General features: G+C 42.8%; 1 long non-coding RNA gene across 1 annotated transcript; it reads right to left on the bottom strand.

Moving 5' to 3' along the window:
* Positions 1 to 2,374: 2,374 nt before the first annotated feature.
* On the bottom strand, positions 2,375 to 18,391 carry LOC123480605 (uncharacterized). Its single transcript, XR_006656686.2, has 4 exons — positions 18,108 to 18,391; positions 13,540 to 13,647; positions 12,763 to 12,930; positions 2,375 to 2,473 (listed from the first exon to the last, which is right to left on the bottom strand). It is a non-coding gene; the product is annotated as an uncharacterized lncRNA (long non-coding RNA).
* Between the last annotated feature and the right edge of the window lie 277 nt (positions 18,392 to 18,668).

Raw genomic sequence — 18,668 nt, 5'->3', positions numbered from 1 at the left:
TACAGAGGTTCCAAAATTTTAATATAGAAACTACTTGGTTAAAGGAAAAACAAGACATGGACTTTGCCTATAAATGTGCCAGGGAGCTTGGGCATCTGATGACTGAAGAATAATTTTGTATGTAATGATAATTATGTCAGGCTAAAGACCACCTTGAGTGAATGATTAGTAACAAGGAATACCAATTAACAATTCCAGTAATTATAAACTGCTTTGTAAAAGATAAGAAGAGTGTGGGACTTTGTGAAAACCCTATTTGTATCTTGAAGGAAGCATCCACACACTAAGGTGTGTCTTGGCTGAGAACTGTAAAATGTGTGGATACATATGAAATGTAGACACTTGAATTCTTACAATACATACAAATGAACAACAGCAATGTGTTCAAAAAGATGCCTAGAACAAGGAAACGTTCAGGGATCATGGAAATGATCTGCATCTTGGCTTTGAAATCAGTTACATGTGTACAGTCATTTGCTGAAACTCTCAAACTATTCACTTAAGATCTGTACGTTGTACTCCAAATAAGGTATGTCTCAAAACATGCAGTAGAAAGTACACAAAATTGGGCATCAGCAGACCTGCTCTGTCACAAACTAGCTCTGTGAGAAGTCACTCAGCCATAGTTTCCTCATCTGAACAACAAGGGAATCTTGTTAAATGATCTCTAGGTTCCCCACCAGCTTTAAGATTCTAATGGAAGAAAAATTTTTAAAATAGCAGTGAATTTATGGAAATTAATAACTTGACTTAGAACTTTGACAATTTAAAATTACACAGGTTCAACTGCATTAAGTAATTCATGAATGCATTATCATCATAAATAGAAATTCAAGTGATATAGATAAGGCAAAAGTTCTCTTTGGCTCCCTTCCCATAATCCTAGAGGAGACCTGTCCTGCCAGGTTGCAGACCATTCCTCTAGGTGTGTGTTTATGGGGAAGGCAGTATGGCCCTGTAACTGAGCGTGAAGACTGGGGAGTAACGCTTCCCGGGGCCTACAGCCCACCAGCACAGCTAGCCAGTGTAGAACCTCAGGGAAGTCACCCAAAACCCCTTTGGTTCGGTTTCCCCATCTCAGGATGGCCACAAAAAAGGCAGCCATTCATGAGGCTGCTGTGAGAACTAGAAACAATATACACGCAAAACACTCAGAACAGAGCCCAGCACGCAGAAATCATCAGTTATTACTGATAAACTTTTTACTATTCCACAATAACATATCTATACTTGCTTCTTCCAGTTCAGTTGAAGAATAAGTAATTTCAAACACTAACCCAAAGAAGTCACTCAAAGCACTACATTAAATCAAAGGCCCTCAGGAAAACAAGTCTTTTGGAATGTTTAAATCATTGATATTGAGCCAAAGGGATTCTTTGATATCATCCCATACACCTCATACATGAGGGAAATCAGGCCCATCACATTTCTGTTGCCAACATTTCAGGTTTTTATTTAATATGGGAAGTATAAACGTGTGGGGAGGGGGTAGAAAATAAAATGCAAGACAGCCACGTCCAACCTTGTCTCTGTAGGTCTGTCCTATCACCAAGGAGTCACAATACCTAAGGACCCAAGGACAAGCAGGAAGCAGACCGTGTCACTACACAGCTTGACGAGTGACTACAGTTTGTATCTAGGCTTAGGGGCAAGGGTACGATATGCTTGCCCCGTTATTCATTTGCATTTACTCTGTAAAATATTTTTATTTCCTAACGCAGAATCCTCTAATGAAGGGGGGGAAAAAGCCTTCCTGGATTTGGATTTGCATATTATTTCGGTGACACAGACTAAATGTTCAACTGACACCAGGCAGAATAAAGTGCCGCATTTTCTTCCAATCAAATTTTCACCTTTACACAGTGATAAGAGCTTGTGCCAAAGGTTCTTGATTCTGTCTACGTGAAGGGGCTGTAAGTGACACCCACTTAGTCCACAAGTCAACAGCCTTGAAGAATGAAAATGTGAGGACCCTGACTGTGGGTTTGTGCAGCTCCTGGTTCTGCTGGGGTGGGCCCTTGCCGACAGGGGATCCATTTGCTCCCCTGACAACCCACTCTGTAGAGTAACTCACATAACACACTGCAGGAGGTCAAGGAGATGAGGAGGGTGGGGAAAAAGGCCAGGACTTGCCCTTTAACCAGACTGAAGCATATTTCCCTGGCCTTCTTGGCTGAACACCCTATCAACATGTTTCTAAGATCAATAGCTAACCTCAGGTAGCAGAGTGAATTATGGCCCTGGGGGTGTGATTTAAAGGTGCCTTTGCCCCAAATTTCCCCTCACTTTCCTTTAAAACTGCCTGGTATCCTGTATTACAGACTATTCCTTTAGTTTAACAAGCACTGTCTTAAAATGTAAATGTCCTTGGGATAGTTTGTTAATGCAGTAAGTCTTTAACCAGTCTGCCACTGCAGCGTGAGTTTGTTTCATCCACTCCCTTCTTTCTGCCAGCTGGCTGAAGTCACCAAATCTAGAAGATAAGAGTCACTGGGTTATGATTTATTGTTGTTATTCTTTTTTATCTTTAACACAAAAAAACTACTTAAAAGGGAGGGCAAGATGATTTTAGAGCACAAGGCACTGCTTTGGAAGGTGGGGTGCAGAGGAGTAGAGAACTGGGCTGTAGGAAGACAGCCCTGAGGGAAGGGGAGGGATCCAGGAAGTGAGTGTTAACCCAAAATAAGGCCCATTATTTCCCAACTCTGGGACTGCTTACTTCAGGGAATACCACTCTAGATCCGGGCAATGACCGGGAGTTGCACAAACTCTGCTTGTCTTTCAAATTAAAAGCACTGGAATTAATCAGGGAGTACTTTTTCAGTGTGTAAACTGAATTAAAAGCAACCCAATAACCACATAAAAAAATAAGGAAAAATTCTAAAAGCACATCCACATACACACCTACACACCCTCTGATGAACATAGTTTCAGTGAGGAACAGAATTCCAAAGATGCAAGTGACACAGAGAAAATAACCCCATCTCTGTATTTCTCCCTCTTTGCGGAGGCAAACTGAAGGCTGTGGTTGTCTTCTGTATGATGGCTTGGGCTGGGGGGGCAGGAGGGAGAGATCTTCCCACCCGGGTCTGCTCCCCTGCCCTGTGCTGCTTTCACTGAGCCACGGCCAGAGCCACAACCGGAATGAGAGAAGCAGAGGACCGGCACAGCTGTTGGTCTCCCCAGGATGGAATTGCTGGCCACCCCTCTTCAGAAGTGGGCTAAGCAAATGTGTGAGCCAGCCTCTATAAATTGGCTTCAAATAAACTACTGTTTGCCAAATCTGCATAGATGGTAAAAATGACCAGGGTGTCTGCTGAAACCAAGCCGTCCCTCAGAATTCTAATTCAATAGGTCTGGAAAAAGTCCAGGAAATTATGTTTTTCATCAGCATTTCAGATAATTTTTGTAATCAGGCAAGTTTTATAAACACCAAGATAAGAAATCTGCAATTTCAGAAAGAAAACTAGGAAGAGGGAGAGTCCAGAGGGAGTTGCTGCTCTCCCCTGAGTATGGGAATGTGAGCTGCTATCCCTTTTGGAGGATAAGGTAGATTATTACCTCAGGCTGGTCCACGGCCTATCTTGAGCTGAGAACTTTCCATGATGTCAACAGAACACAGTATGTGAAGATAAGGAAGGAATTATTTAGCTCTTCTGTGTAAAGGCCTGTTAATACCCATAAACTCACTGCATACAATGAAAATCTAGTATCAGCAGCTATTCTCCCGTGTGCTGGTGGTCAAGTCATAGCTCCCCCGGCCCGCCCCCGCCCCCCAACACCAAAAAATCTCAACACTATAATGGTCAGCCATAGTTCTGAGATACTTGACTAAAGCTGGTTAATGCAGTACGTCAAAATGCTGGCACTACTAAGAGCTAGTACCAGGTACAGTCGTCAAATGGAATACGACTCTTCACAGAAACTCCTCTACCGCAGAAGTGCCTTAGGAACCCCACCCAGCAGCTTCCCAAGTAGAGTCTAGGCTCAGGAGAAAACATGGTAAAATAAAAACAGTAATTATCTGGAATGGTAGAATTATAAGTCAAATTTTTTAATATTTATTTCCCTTTACTGACATTTTAATATGGATATGATAAATAAGAAATTTACCATTCTTAATGCATTACTTGCTATTCACCATCACTATTTTGTGAAAAAGCAAATTAAAATATTCCTTAATGACAACTGAGTCAGTTTACTAATTACTTCTATTAATAAAGATATTATACTCCATCAAAATATTTATTTGTCATAAACTTCATTTTTAGACAGAAATAAGAGGCATTAAGAGTCTTATCACAGTATCACAAGTCCTTTATACAGCATGAAAACAGAATTAAATGTTTATTAAAATAGCACTGGGCATTCTGAAAAACGTAAGTTATGCAACAGAAGTCTCTGAGGCAGAGAGAAGGGAGCGGTTAAAGTCCAGGAGGTGAGGGTGAAAGAGAGAGGAGTGGACGGGACCCACAGCGTGGGAATGCACTGTGTACAGGGGCCAAGGGCTTTGCCACCACTTCACTGCCGAGACTGGGGTGTCTGGGCCTTGGGGAAGTGTCCTGTGCTTGGTCCCAGGCACCTTCTTCACGGACAGCAGGGCTTCTCTTCAGAAATTTACAGCTGGAACATCCCATCTGGGCCTCATGATCCTTTCACACTTAGAGAAAGGTAGAATGGGGACACTTAGGACAAAGAATACCCCAGGTTCTGGAAAGGAGAGTCTGGGGCCTGTGAATGAGGGGGAACAGCTGGTATCAGACTCGGGGGCTAGAGACATGCCCTGTGACAGTGGGGAGAATAGTGGCCAAGAGAGGTAAATGTCAGGCAGAGGAAAAGTACAGACCCCAAAGAGAAACTGTGAAGACTTGCAGCCTTGCTGCTCACAGACAAGAGACACAGCTGCCTGAGGGTCCTCGGTGAGGCTGCTCTCAGGCTGGCTTGCTGAGCTCACGCTGCCCTGTCTGGCACCCTCATGTGGCTTTTCCTGTTCTATCACAGCTGACTGAAGGACCTCTGCTCCAGAGAATTTGTTAAAGGAGATGTTACCATGCAAGAGAAGGACAGGCTCTTCAGTGAAGGCCAAAGAGAAAACTGAACTTACACACCTCTCCCAAAGTTTAAAAATATGATTTTGAAATTTGTACTAAAATGCAAGGTGGTTTATTGTGTTGTTCTAATTTGACTTTCCCAGAGAGGGCAGGAATCTTAGATGACTTTTCTGATTAATATTTTCACTAAAAATAATTAAGTTGGAATCAATATGAAAATTCTTTGTATATTTTGGTTTGAAGTTTGATGTTCTCTTTATTTGGAGAATAATGATTAGGTTTTACCTTCATATTTAAAGAAAAAAAGAAGAGAATAAAATCTATTTTAATTACAGAGCTTACTCTTAATCAAGAGTCAGTCAGATTTCTCCAAACTCTTATCCAGAATATGTCCTTTTAAAGGAGACTCTTGACAACTACAGTAAGGTTGTTGCATGACACCTTAGCCCAAATATCATCTCCCTGGTTGTATTTCCCTATAGTTGCCTTAGTACTGTAAGAAGCAATTTCAGAGATAGAGGCATTGTAGGAGAGACTAGGAAGGCTAGACAACTGTTTAATATTTGAGGAGATAAGGAGAATCTATACAAAGTCCATGAACTTGAAGTCCATTCTATTTGAAGATGTAGAATGCTTTAACATTGTTATATATCATTAAATAACAGCCCTCCTGTATTGAGTGTTTATGTTGTTCTAAATCTATCTGTGTAAGTATCATCCCATCCCATCCCTGTGAACTTGAGAGTATCTCACACTTAAGGGAACAAAGGCCTAGAAAAATTAGATCAAGACCCAAGGCCACAGAGTTACAAAGTGGTGGAGCCAGGATCTGAATGTCCCTGACTCCCAAGCCCATTTGTTCAGCCACCAACCCTTCCCCATCGGTGTGATATACTACATGTTCTGGATTCAACTCTTCCAAGAGTCCTCCCTGGCCAGTGTCTCCAGCCCACCTCCTGTGTTCTGAACTGCATCCTAGCCTTTGTGTTTTCAGAGCTCTTTATCAGTTGTCTCCCCAAAGGGGCTACACGTTCCTTGAAGACAAGTCCATGGCTCATTTACCTTTATAGTACCTACAAAGGAGACTGACAGAGAGTGAGAGTTTATGGGATATTGAAAGAAAAGATATCCAGGGAAGATGCCAGAAGTAAACATTTATTATTAACATGTAGAATCTAGTATTACGTATTAATATTTTCATTGTATATAATGGACATTACTTACTATAATTATTCTGTTATAATACAAAATTGATAGTTGATATAGGTGAGTTGATTCTATTTCCAACTAATTCTGCTAGAGCTTTTTGGCTATAGTTGGCAACTACAACATTTAAGGTATCAACAGTGGCCAAATGAATGAAAAAAAGGGAAATATACATCGTATATTAAGTAAAGTAGAAACAAATGCTAGTTGCTGGTTAAGGTTGAAGGCCACACTGTAAACAACCATGAATACTTTGACAGCTTCCATTTTCATAGTTTACACTATGTTATGTGCTTTGCTCAGATCCTACTGAAGGGGAGAGTTTCTATCACCTGCTCTTCCAGATCCACCATTAAGCCAGGCTTTGTCTTTTGAAAGTACTCTTAAACCTTAATTTCAGGAAGTTCCTCGCTCAACACGACCTACAGAAAATGTATGCTAGCAGAGACCTCACTAGGAGCCAGAAGAAGTTAGAAGCCGAGCCCCTGAGCAGAAGAGCATAATGATAAACCTTGGCTCTACAACTACTAGCTGTTGATCTTGAACAAGTAACTTACCTTCTCTAAGTCTCAGTTTCCTCTTAAGTAAATGGAGGTAAAACAGCCCTTAGCGCCTAAGGTTGTCAGGAAGATCTGGTGAGATAAGTAAGGTATGTAAGGTACTTCCCAGATTACCTGGCATAGAGTAAGTGCTCAATAAACATCAGCTATGTGTAGTTGTTTGAGCTAGGGGGTTGCTGAGTGATAGCAGCTACGTGCCATACGACAGAACTAGGCTGTGGGCCAACTTCAGCACAGGTGTCAGCCCTGGAGAACCTAGATCCTCAACCGAGCCCTGCAATAACATGTCAGGGGAGCCATATGGTGTGGACTGCCTGGATGCATGTAACCTGGAAGAGTTGCTTAGCCTCATGCCTCCTCATGTGTAAAGTGGTGATAATAATAGTCCATGCACTACTGTGAGAATTGAGTGAGTCTGTATAAATTAATGTTTTTATTTCTGGCCACCTGAGCCTTCACTTGCTATGCAACACCTCTGTGCTGAAGTAAACAGGGAAGTGACATTCTATGTGGTCACTGAGGGAAATTTAAAGATACCTTCCTACATTTTTTCAAATCATCTGAGAAATACTTTACACTCTATATTTGTTGAGAAAGTTGGAGACCAACATATCAATAAGCCCATTTCTACTTTTTAAACTATTGTTAAAGTAAAAAATAGTCTTACGCAGTATGTGACAATTGGCAAAAATTTACAGTCCTCCTATAAAAGTCTGGTTCTCCTGCCCCTAGGTGTTCTAGAGTTTGGGGGTCGGGGGGCAGGCATGGTGGAGAATCTGCCTGTCTCAGAACTGTTTTGCCAAGTAAAAATGGCCAAAGAAGTGTTTACAAGTCTCACTTGAATATTCCTACTGAAGAAAAATAGTGAAAATTGTTACAAGGACTTTAAATAAAACTTTCAGTACATACGAAGGAAATGGTACGATCTACATACTAAACTGTGTTGTATAGTTTCTGGATTAAGTCATGTCAAGAGAGGAAGCGTCCAAGATAAAGCTGGAACACACACCTCCCACTGGTGATCTGCTGTCCCCAATAAAATACTGTCATGAAAACCAATCTGGGGCAAAGTGAGGCCCTGGCTAAAGGTGCCTTCCCCGTTCCCTCCTACAAATACCCACGGCAGGGCTGTACTGAGCATGTCTGCACTGCAGGGCTTTGTGGGTCACTAAGTCACTACCTCTCTCAGTCTGTCTCTCTGTGTGTCTCTCTCCGTGTCTCTCTCCCTTCTGTGTCTCTGCCTCTGTCTGTGTCTCTTTCTCTGTCTCTCTCTCTGCATGACTGTTGAATTTTAAGCTAGATTCGGGAGGATTCTTGAGAATCCTAAATTCTAGCTCCCCTGAGAACGCATGTTGTCTATCACCCAAATTTGAAAGGCACTGCTTTGGCAGCTTTCGAGCAGTCTGTGCAAAGTGAGTCGAGGGTGCTCAATCCAGTCCCATACAACCGAGGTCCAGGTCACAGATCACCTGTACTGGGGACAGCTCAGGGCTCAGAGTGTCCCCATGAGGCTTAGTGTGTGGCAAGACAAGCCAGGATGGGGAGACCCAGAACCCTGGAACGGACAGAGCCCAGGAGCAGACCTGGTGATGGGAAAGGGTTTCAGAACAAGTGACTGGTTGGGGGGATTCACAGGAGGCAAAAGGAAGAAGATCCAGGAGGGGACAGCTGAGGCTTGGTCATAGGACATGGAAAGACCAACTAGTCGGTGCAGTGAGCCACATCATATCCTTTCAAGAATTCGTGGTGGTTTGGATAAACAAATACACATATATTCTAAAAATTAAAATTATATGTGGGAGTTTAGAAATCATAAGATTGGATATCTAGTCTCACATTTACCTCTTATAAATTGTGTGACCTTAGGCAAATCACTGCAGCCTCACCCAGGGTAAAGGCAGCTCTAAACAGACAATACCTGTCATGCCTGTTGCACAAGATTGGAAGGACTTGATGAAAGGCCAGGTGTGAAAGCAGCTGATGAAGACTTGCCCACGAACTCTAGAACTGTGACACAGGCTCCCTTTCCCCTTTGTTGCCCTCCTAGGGGAAGCTCTTCCACCCCACGGGAGGTGGGAAAGTATCAGAATCGGTGCAGCTTTTACAATAAAGCCCCCTCCTGCCATATTCTAATGTCCTGCAGTTTCTCCCACACCCACAAACACACACTGAGAGTCATACCTCTAGTCCAACAGTATTTTCAATTATTCCATCATCAATAAGATATTTGATTATTGTAAGTTGAAACTGGAAGCCTGGAGACCACACAGCCCACAGATGTGCTCTCTTTGGTCTATAATGTGACCTGTACAGGGTATTCCTCCACCCCAAAATTATATCTATATAATATATCCTCCCCATTTTTAATTTTTAAAAATCAGTAAATGTATATAAAAATTTAGTTTTCCAGCTTCTCTTGAAAAGTCAAAAGATCTAGCAACACCAGATCCAAATTCTCATGAGGCAATACATACTTTAGGGAGCATCAGAATCATAGGGAGAGATTGTTAAAACACAGGCTGCGGACCCCATGCCCAGGGTTTCTGACTCAGTGGGTCTGGGCTGGGCTGAAAATCTTCATCTCTAACAACTTTTTAGGTGATTCTGATGCTGCTGGTCCAGGGACCATGCTTTGCTAGATCACTGCACGGCCGCTCCTGTCAAATAGGGGTGCACACTCCATTTGCCACAACCTCCCCTACCTCCTCCTCCTCCTGTCACAGTATCTGTTGTCATTTATCATGCTTACTTTGCTGTTTTCTTACGCGTGCAAAGCCACTAAATGTGCCTGGTCTCCTAGACATTTGAGTCAGCAACCTCTGCTACTTGAGAGCAAGAACTCTGCCTTCCTTTTTCACCCCCTTTCCCTCTGCCCCACCTCCGTCTCTCAGTGCATACACACCATCCCATACAGCATCTTACACATAGCATCCAAATATGTTAGCTCATTTGAATTCCTGCATAAAATGTGATCCCTTCAGGGCCTGAGCTTGAAGGACAGCGACACTTTTTAATATAGGAGCTGGTTTAATCCTCCTTCCCTTGTCTATGGATCCAGATTAAGAGCAGGTCCCTGCTGCCTTAAAGGTCAATTGGGAAACAAAGAAGAGGCCAATCACTGCACAGGGTCAGGTACAAATTACCCTGAAACCCACTTCTTCTGCCTAGCTTCTGAGCCCCAGAATCCCCTAAAATTACTTACCACCTAGGAATACTAATAAATGGACAATGAACAAACTGCCTTCACTAATCGGTTTTGTGATTACCAGTCTGAGGGCAGGGCACAGGCCTGGTTGGTAACTCTAGGTCCCTTCTGACTTTGTGTTCGATGACCCCATTAATGAAGACTTGGAACAAATTCTGTACATACTTTGAAATCACCCAAATGCAGGCCAGACTCTTCTCCCCACCCATGCCTGCTGTATCTTGGATCCTTGGTCCTAAGCCATGGTTCGTGTAAAATGAACTCAAATTTAATTTCCACTGAGAGTCTGAGTGTTTCTCTTTTCAATAATGAAACATGGGCAGTTTATTTCAGAGACTCTGTAAAGGATTCTAGTCTTTAAAGCCAAAAACGATAATCCTTCTTTTACGGGCTGACAGCAAATGAAAAGAGGTTGTTTTGCCAAGAGGAGTACCAAGATAATTTGTGAAGGCCTGACATCATTAAAATATTCTTGAAAGGTGACCAAAAAGGAAGAAACTTCTAAATTAACTGTTAGAAGCCGACCTGCACTGTCAAAAAGTGGCCTCAGAGCAGTATTGCTTTCACTTACATTTTATGGAGAAGGGCCCTGAGGTTTAGAACAACCTCCTCAGGATTATACACCATCAAAGACAGAGTCAAACTCACTCTCAAGCCCACCAGCTCCCCATTACCAATTTATCTTCACCATCCACAGTTCTTGTACCAAGAGCATATCTCCCCTCAAAACTGCCTCAAAAAAGCTTAAGAACTCAGAGGCTGAAGATACCCAAAACTCAAAACATAAAATAGAAGAACCCATGGTGATTCTTCTTAAAACCAGAGCAAAGACACATAAACACACTTTCATAAATGACAAGTGACATCCATGCCAGAAAGACTTTGCTTGAATGTAGTAACAAGCCCCGAGAAAGAGAGTCCTGGGAAGGAGACTGGGAAGTGGCAGCAAAGGTAAAAAGAGCCTTAGACAAAGTGATCAATGCCCATCAGACACCCTCCAAGGAGAGCTGGCTGACCAATCCTTAATGAAGAGAGTTGCCTAAAACCTGTTAATTTCAGGAAACCCAAATTCCATGAAACAAAAAGAAAAACAACAGATATGCCAAAAATTAAGCATTTTGCTCTGGTTGGGATGGCTCAGTGGATAGAGTGCTGGCCTGTGAACCAAAAGGTTGCCAGTTTGATTTCTGGTCAGGGCACATGCCTGGGTTGTGGGCCAGGTCCCCCAGTTGGTAGCAGGCCAGGGGCAACTGATTGATGTTTCTCTTCTTCCCTTTCTCTCTCCCTTTTCCTCTCTCTAAAAAAATTAATAAAAATAAATAAACAAAATCTTTTAAAAAATTAAGCATTTCTATAAAGTATGCCTGACAAAAATCAAAAGGTTAATGAACATTTGAACACATCAGAAAAAAGGGTTAACATTACTACTACAATAAACACCCCTCCCCCAAAATGAGCAAAGACAAAACCCAACAAAAAAAATAAATAGGAGTGGAAATGAATAGACAAATCAGGGAAAAGGAAATGTAAATAGCTCTAAAACATACAGAAAAATTCTCAACCTCACCTGTAGTCAGGAAACATGCAAATTAAATCAAAGGTGCACTGTTTTTACTAACACAGTGCCAAAAATCCCCCCAAAAATATCAGTATCATGAGGACTAGTGAGGGCATAGGGAAACAGATACTGTCCCACATTTCTTGGTGTATAAGATTGCTATATTACCCTTGGAACATAGCCTGGCCATGTGTAATAAAATAAATATGGCCTCTGATCTCAAATCCCACTTTGGAGAATTACTGAAGCATTTTAAGTAGTGGCAAAAAAATAAAAATAAAAAAGCCTCCATGTTCATCATTAGGACAATGACTGAATAAATTTTGGACATCCAAATGAATATTGTACAGTTATTTAATAGGACAAAAATCACATTATTTGGGAGATAGTAAAAGGCAATGGCTGGCATCATCAACTGGAGAGCCATACTGCCCAAGTTCAAACTGCTGCTCCACAATCATTAGCTGTGCGGCCTTTGGCAAATTTATCACATCTTACTCGTCCACCCAATGGAGCTAACAGTACCTACTCGTATGGTAGTAGTGGGGTAAAGGAGATAAAGCATGTGCCTGGCATCTAGCAGGTACTGGAATGATGTCCATGATTTTGTTTGGGAGGAAGAAGGGCAGAACTGTACTCATTGTACAGCACGGATCTAGTGTAGTTAAAAGAATACATATTTTAAAGCACACTGTGCATGTATGTGTGTGGTGCTAAGAGGAAAGGAAAAATTTTTAACCTTTTTTTGTACATCTCCGTGTTGTTAGACTTGTTGCAAACAACATGTATTACTTTCGTAGTTTGAAAGAACAATCCAATAACATTTTTTGGAAGTGGGGTAGGTGAGGGTGCTAGCAGGAGTGGAGGATAGAAAATACACTTTTAAAATTTATGTAGGGAAGTAGAATGGAAATACAAATTCAAAGAGAAAAAAGAGTAAGGTAAAATTTCTTTAAAAGTTAATGATGGTGAATATTCAATATCTGTGAGATTTAATTTCATGAAATGCATTTTTAAGTGGCATAGCCCTTTTTATTTAAAAATATTCATATTTATATTACACCAGAAATCTTTTGCAACTAAATTCATGACAAAAAAATTTTACGTTAATTTAGAAATTATTTGGGGAAGGTATATCTGCAAAAATGTATAAAGACTATTGCCTAAATTCTTTCAGCTTACCCGCTAAGATCTGCTTGGGATATGGTATCCCTCCTGGGTAAGAAGTCAGGAGTCAGTTAAGGTCGTCCTGCTCCCCTCTTCATAAGGCCATTTCTCGAATACTGATTTCACTTCTTTTGTGGGATCTCCTAGGGCCACTGGAAAAGCAGATTTTGTTCACAGAATGCCCTGAATGAATCAGAACAATACACCAATTAAATTAGCTCTAATGCTATTCAGAACACAAGGCTATATATAACACAACCTGTCCCATTGCTATCTCAAATTATCTCCCACTACCTTATTCAATATAATCAGAAGTTCTAAAAGAAGAGCAAATGATAACATAAAAATACAATATAAATTAAGATCTAAAAAGATGGCCTCAATTTGATTATGAGCCCTCCCAACATGAATTTTTCAGGGAGAAACAAAAAGTTCAGAGATTAAATTATCTCATTCTAAATTACAGCCCGACATAATCAGTTCCAACATGTGTTAAATTCCAAAATTATTAATGTCCAACATTGAACTCTCTTGCTCTTGTGAATTACAGTTCAAATACAAGGTTTTGCCACTCCATGGCAGTGAACTTAGCTCCTGAAACTGAAGCTCCCCTTCCCCCAGAAGATCTATCTTTTAAGCTGATCCCAGGCCTCCCTTGGCATGGGCAGGCAGGCCCCTGTGAAACTTGTGGTATGAAGCAGCAGAGCAGGAAGCACACTTTCTGTGGGTCGCCTGGTTCCCAAGAGAAAGGAGATAGGAAGAAAGAAAGTGGGTTGCATGCACCAAACTTACACATCAGGGAACTTGCTAGTAGTACTGGAATAGAGTATCAAGCGTTATATTAGTAGCACCCCCTCCATACTTCAAGAAACATCTGATGTGGGAAAGAAGTGTTTTCCCCTAAAACAGGGAAATAGAACAGGATTACAAGAAACAGTCTCTGTTATTTGAGAAATATTGAGTTCAAATTTCTGAGCTACATTTGTTGGGAGATTCATAAGTGCATCAGAGCTGGATGCTGCCTAACAACCAACCACTAACATTTGTAACATATCCATATATGTGAAAGTGACATACTTTAGGGTTTTTGTTACAGCAGTGTTTTATGTCTGCTACCAATTTTTGTACTACTATAGATCAGGCTTTGTTTGAGACTAAACAACCCCAAATATCTCAATGACTTAGAACAGCATAGACATATTTCTCATTCATGCTGCCATGTGTGTTAGCCGAGGGCTTTTTTCCACTTTGTCCTGACCCTAGGGGCCCAGCTGATGGAAGGAGACACCACTTCAGATATAGTTGGTATGATAAAGAGGGCCACAAAATTCTTTGTCACTCTTCTCCTCAGTTTTCATCATGAGGTAGAGTTTATGTCCCCTCCCCTGGAAGGGGAAAGGCTCAGCCATTCTAGCATCCCAGTTGAGCCTCCAAATTACTCCAGCCCAACAATACCTGCCTGGAATCACATGAGAGACCCTGAGCAAAATTAGGCAACTGCCCATAAGCCTGTTCAACCATAAAACCATCAGAGATAATAAAATGGTTACTGTTTTAAGTTACTAAGATTTGTGGTACTTTATTATACAGCAATAGATAACTAAAATATTCCATCACTGTGTCAAAAGGAGAGACTGAAAAATTGCACGAGTTCTTAAAGCTTTTGCTTGGAAGTGACACAGATCACTTATTATTTCATTGGCCGTGCTGAGTTCAATGGAATAGGGAAATGGAAGTCTACTATGTGTGTGGGAAATATTTTCACAAATGAAAATATTTGGTGACAAGCATTTGTATTTCCCAGAGAGAGGACATGGCTAGAGAGGTGCATCTTCTGTAAAGATGAAAAGTAAATCACTAAGTAGATGAAATCTCAAGGGAAAATGAGTAACAAGAGGGGAAAAGAATGTAGATGACAAGAGATGCTTATAGATGACCTCCTGACATGGGAGGATGGATCTAAGGAGGAAAAGGAAGGTGGAAGAGTCAGGAGGCCAAAGAACTTATATGTACAACCCATGGACATGAACTGTGGGGCGGGGGTGAATGCTGGAAGGTGAGGGGACAGTGCAGGGAGGAGGGGGATAAAGGGGAGAAAAAAACTGGGACAACTGTAATAGCATAATCAATACAATATACTTTGAAAATAAAAAAATTTTTCTTTAAAAAAAAATCTACAGAGGCAAAAGAAGCAATCAGGATCCAAAGAAGAGCATAAAATAAAAGGCTAAAATTGTTGGTATAGGTAGGAATGCATAGAAATTCAAAGAAAGAGATCAGTGTGGGCTGGTGCAGTCACACGCATGGGGCAGAGGTAGAGAAGGAACTGGAAGGTCACAGAATTTGGCTTGTTGGAGGGAGAAGGGTGCTCTCAGCGAGGAAACAGCATGAGTAAATTCTTGGAATGGGGAAAGAACTCAGCAGTTGAGGGGAACAGGACTAGGTACTGTAAAGGAAAATATATCACTGCAGTAGAGGGTGTGTCAGGAGTAACAGAAAACATGGATTAGGTTTGCAGTGGCAGGACAGCCCAGGGAAGCCATTTGTGGATTTATGGAGGCCTTTGAGTGCCCACTGAGATTTCTGAGTTCTTTCCTTTAAATAGCTGAGCATCACTGGAGACAGGTGTCTGAGTAAAGGAAATCAGCATATAGGACTAGTTCCTTCATGTGGGAATGAAGGAGGGAAAGACAGAGTACACCACTAGTCAGCCAGTTACTGCAGTATTCAAAGGAATACCCTACTGCAAGAGATCGCATCAGGGGTTCTAGAAGGAGAATAAGTTGCTCAGAGGACAAAAAGAACAAAAAAATTAAAAAGGAAGGGCTTTAAATGTGGAGAAGCTGAGATACTTATTTAATCAAGGGTGTAAAATAAAACATTTTTTATTCCCATGGCAGAAAGTGTTGGTTACCTACACAACATTCTCCACCCTACTTACTTCCTTGACAACAGAAGTTCAGTACTGCTCAATTACTCTTCCCTCCAAAACAATCAGGGAAAAGAAACCTACACACTCATAATTCAGCTCCAAGGTAAATCCTGTTCGGTTTAAGCCAGCCAGTGGTTCTCAGCCAGTATCAACTCTATAGGGAGTGTGTGTAGGGTGGAGGGAAGAGGTTTTTTTGGTTTTTTGTTTGTTTGGTGTCACAATGCCTGGAGTGCACCTGATATTTGGTGGAAAGGAACCAATGATGCTAAAGGTTGGGTAATGCATCCCATAGTCCTCCATAAAAACTGCTAAAAGCTGGGTAAACACTAACCTGTCATGGTAGTCCCATGCTCTTTGTCAGTTACTGCTTTAAGGAATAGCTAGTAACCCAGTTCTGGTAAGATATAAGGAGTGGCCTGCTACAAGGGGGGACCAAGAAAAACCAGAATTATCTTCATGAGGACGGACCCCTTGTAGTTACTCCCCTGCTAGGTGAGCGCTCTAGGAACCCATCTGCATCAGTGGGCCAGCTGTTGTTGACAGGCTGTGCTCAGCTTCAGTTAATTCTTTTTGAAGACTTTTCAACACGATTGCCCATTTCATGATGGGTGATTTATGAGAAAAACAGCATGACTTCCGTGCCCCACCCTCCCTATTCACCCAATCTCACCCTGAGTGACTTTTTTTGTTAGTTTCCCCAATGAAAAAAGTCCTCAAAGGGAAATGTTTTGCCAATGTGGAAGAGGTGACACAAACAAACAAAGGCAGAAGCACTAAAAGGCATCAAAATTGACAAATTCAAAACTGTTTTGATCAGTGGAAAGTCTGGATAGGTTTGTTGCATCAATTGGAGAGTACTCTGAAGGTGACTGAGGTTTAAACATGGAAAAAACACACAATTTTTAATAAATAGTTTGTTGGGGGTCCCCCCCATAGAAAGCCTCTGGAGTGGTTTCCGCTGGTCGATATCGTCCCAACTGTATGACACCTGGAACTGCTACAGCCATCTCCTCCCCAAAACCAGTTTCTTCCCAATTTCCCTGTTTCCATCACTGACACCTCCATTTCTTGTTACCAAGTCCTAAGGCAGTTTTGACTTCTAACTCTTAACCTTAGGGTGATCACTCATTCAGATTTGCCTGGGATAGCAATGTGCTCTCACTCCTGTTCTCCAACTGTAATTAATAGTGTCCCCTTTCACTTCTGAAAGTATTACTGATTGGAGGAGGTTAGATTATATGGTCACTTAGTTATTATTCCCAATTAAAACCAGTTCACTCTGCCTCAAGAAAATACCTCTAAAGCAAGGATCAGCAAACTATGGCCTGTGGGCTGTTTTTTGTACCTTCAGGGAGGAAAAAAAAGTTTTTTACATTTTTAAATGCTTGAAAAAAAATCAGTAGAATGATACTGTGTGATACCCAAAATTATATTAACTTAAAATTCAGTATCCATAAGCAAGGTTTCACTGGAACCGTCATGCTAACTCCTCTAGGGCTGCTTTCTCACTACAAGGCATAAATGACAAACAATACTTAACACTATTCATGTTTGGCCCTTTATAAAAAGCTTTCCGGCCCCTGCTCCAATTGCATCATTGAGTTCTGATTTTCCTCACCTGTTGCACAAATACTACTACTAACTGGTTTACCCATTCTTTCCCCCACTCTATTCAGTTTTGAGCCTGTCATTTGCGCTTTCATTATTCTCAGTGGCTTCTCCAAAACCAATATAAGGTCCACACCCATCCCTACTACTACAGGCTGCAACTACTTGTCCAGACTTCGCTCCTCCTCACTACGCAAACCCCCAACGTGCCTTATCCCTTCCTCTAACGAGCCCTCTTTAGCGCCTTCCGTGCACCTTCCCCACGGCTTGCCCAGGTCTCCCCTCCACCCCGTCGGTGGCTCAGGTTAAAGGAAAACTGTTATTGCCTTGGTACACCTTCATTCATCCATCACACCGGAAGTGCACAGCAAGGAGTTGTGGGGATAGAATTTGGGGGGGGGGGAGGGTGACTCAGCGACACAAAGGCACACCTTGGCTGGAGCCAGCCCAGCAAACGAGTGCCTGAGGTAGGGGGCCCTTAATGAGGCTTCAGAGGTGACCTTTAGGCCGGAATTTTAAGGACTTAAGAGGACAAAACTCTAGCAGTACCACTTCATCCTACGCACTTCTCCACCACCTGAGAGAAAATTCTACAACTGCAGCCTTGGCCAAAACCACCAGGGAGTGACTGCGCAGTGCCAGCGCTGACAGCCCGTAGATCTCAGGCGCCCAACCACCCGGCGCGGACTCCGTGCACTCTCCCCGCGCCAAGGAGACCATCTAGTCGCCAACACTTCTGGGCAGCAGCTTTGTCTGCGCGCCCACGTTCCTGGCTTCCGGACAGGCGCGACGGAGCCCAGGGGAGAGAGACGCCTCTCACCAGTTTGTGCCAGCAGATAAACTGTCGCGGCCGCCCACAAGCCAGCAGCCCGCGCCCTCAGAAAGGAGCCCCAGCCGCGCCCCACCTCCGCCGCAGTTTCAGAGCACGTGAAGCTCCTGGGCGGAGCGACGGCAAATAGGCGGGAGTTCGCGGACGCGTATCTAAAGGCTGGGGAGGGAAGCGATTCCGGCGCGCACGCGCACACTGAGGGGACTTGGGCGAGCTTGCCTCCGAAAGGGGTTACGGGGAAAAGCAGAGCGCGTGGCGCTCCGAAACCCGCGCACGCGCCGTGGTCTCGCTCCGCCCATGAGCGCGCGCGCGCGCGCCACCGGCGCGGCGTATTTTTCTTCAGTCCCGCCCCGCACTTCTACATCAGCGAGCTCGGGACGAGAAATGAGAGCGGGGAAGTGTGGGGCGAGGTGGGCGGGGCGTCGCTCCGGAGCGCGGCCAGCAAAAAAGGGGAGGGGAGGGAGATCCTAGACAACGTTACCCCCGTCAACACCCAATCCGGAGCCCGCATGACCCCGCCCCCTTCCCTCACGTTATTGGCTGGGAGGTCCC

This window comes from Desmodus rotundus, chromosome 9 (assembly GCF_022682495.2).
Source record: "Desmodus rotundus isolate HL8 chromosome 9, HLdesRot8A.1, whole genome shotgun sequence".
Lineage (NCBI taxonomy): Eukaryota > Metazoa > Chordata > Mammalia > Chiroptera > Phyllostomidae > Desmodus > Desmodus rotundus.
This window is presented reverse-complemented; position numbering and strand designations above follow the sequence as displayed.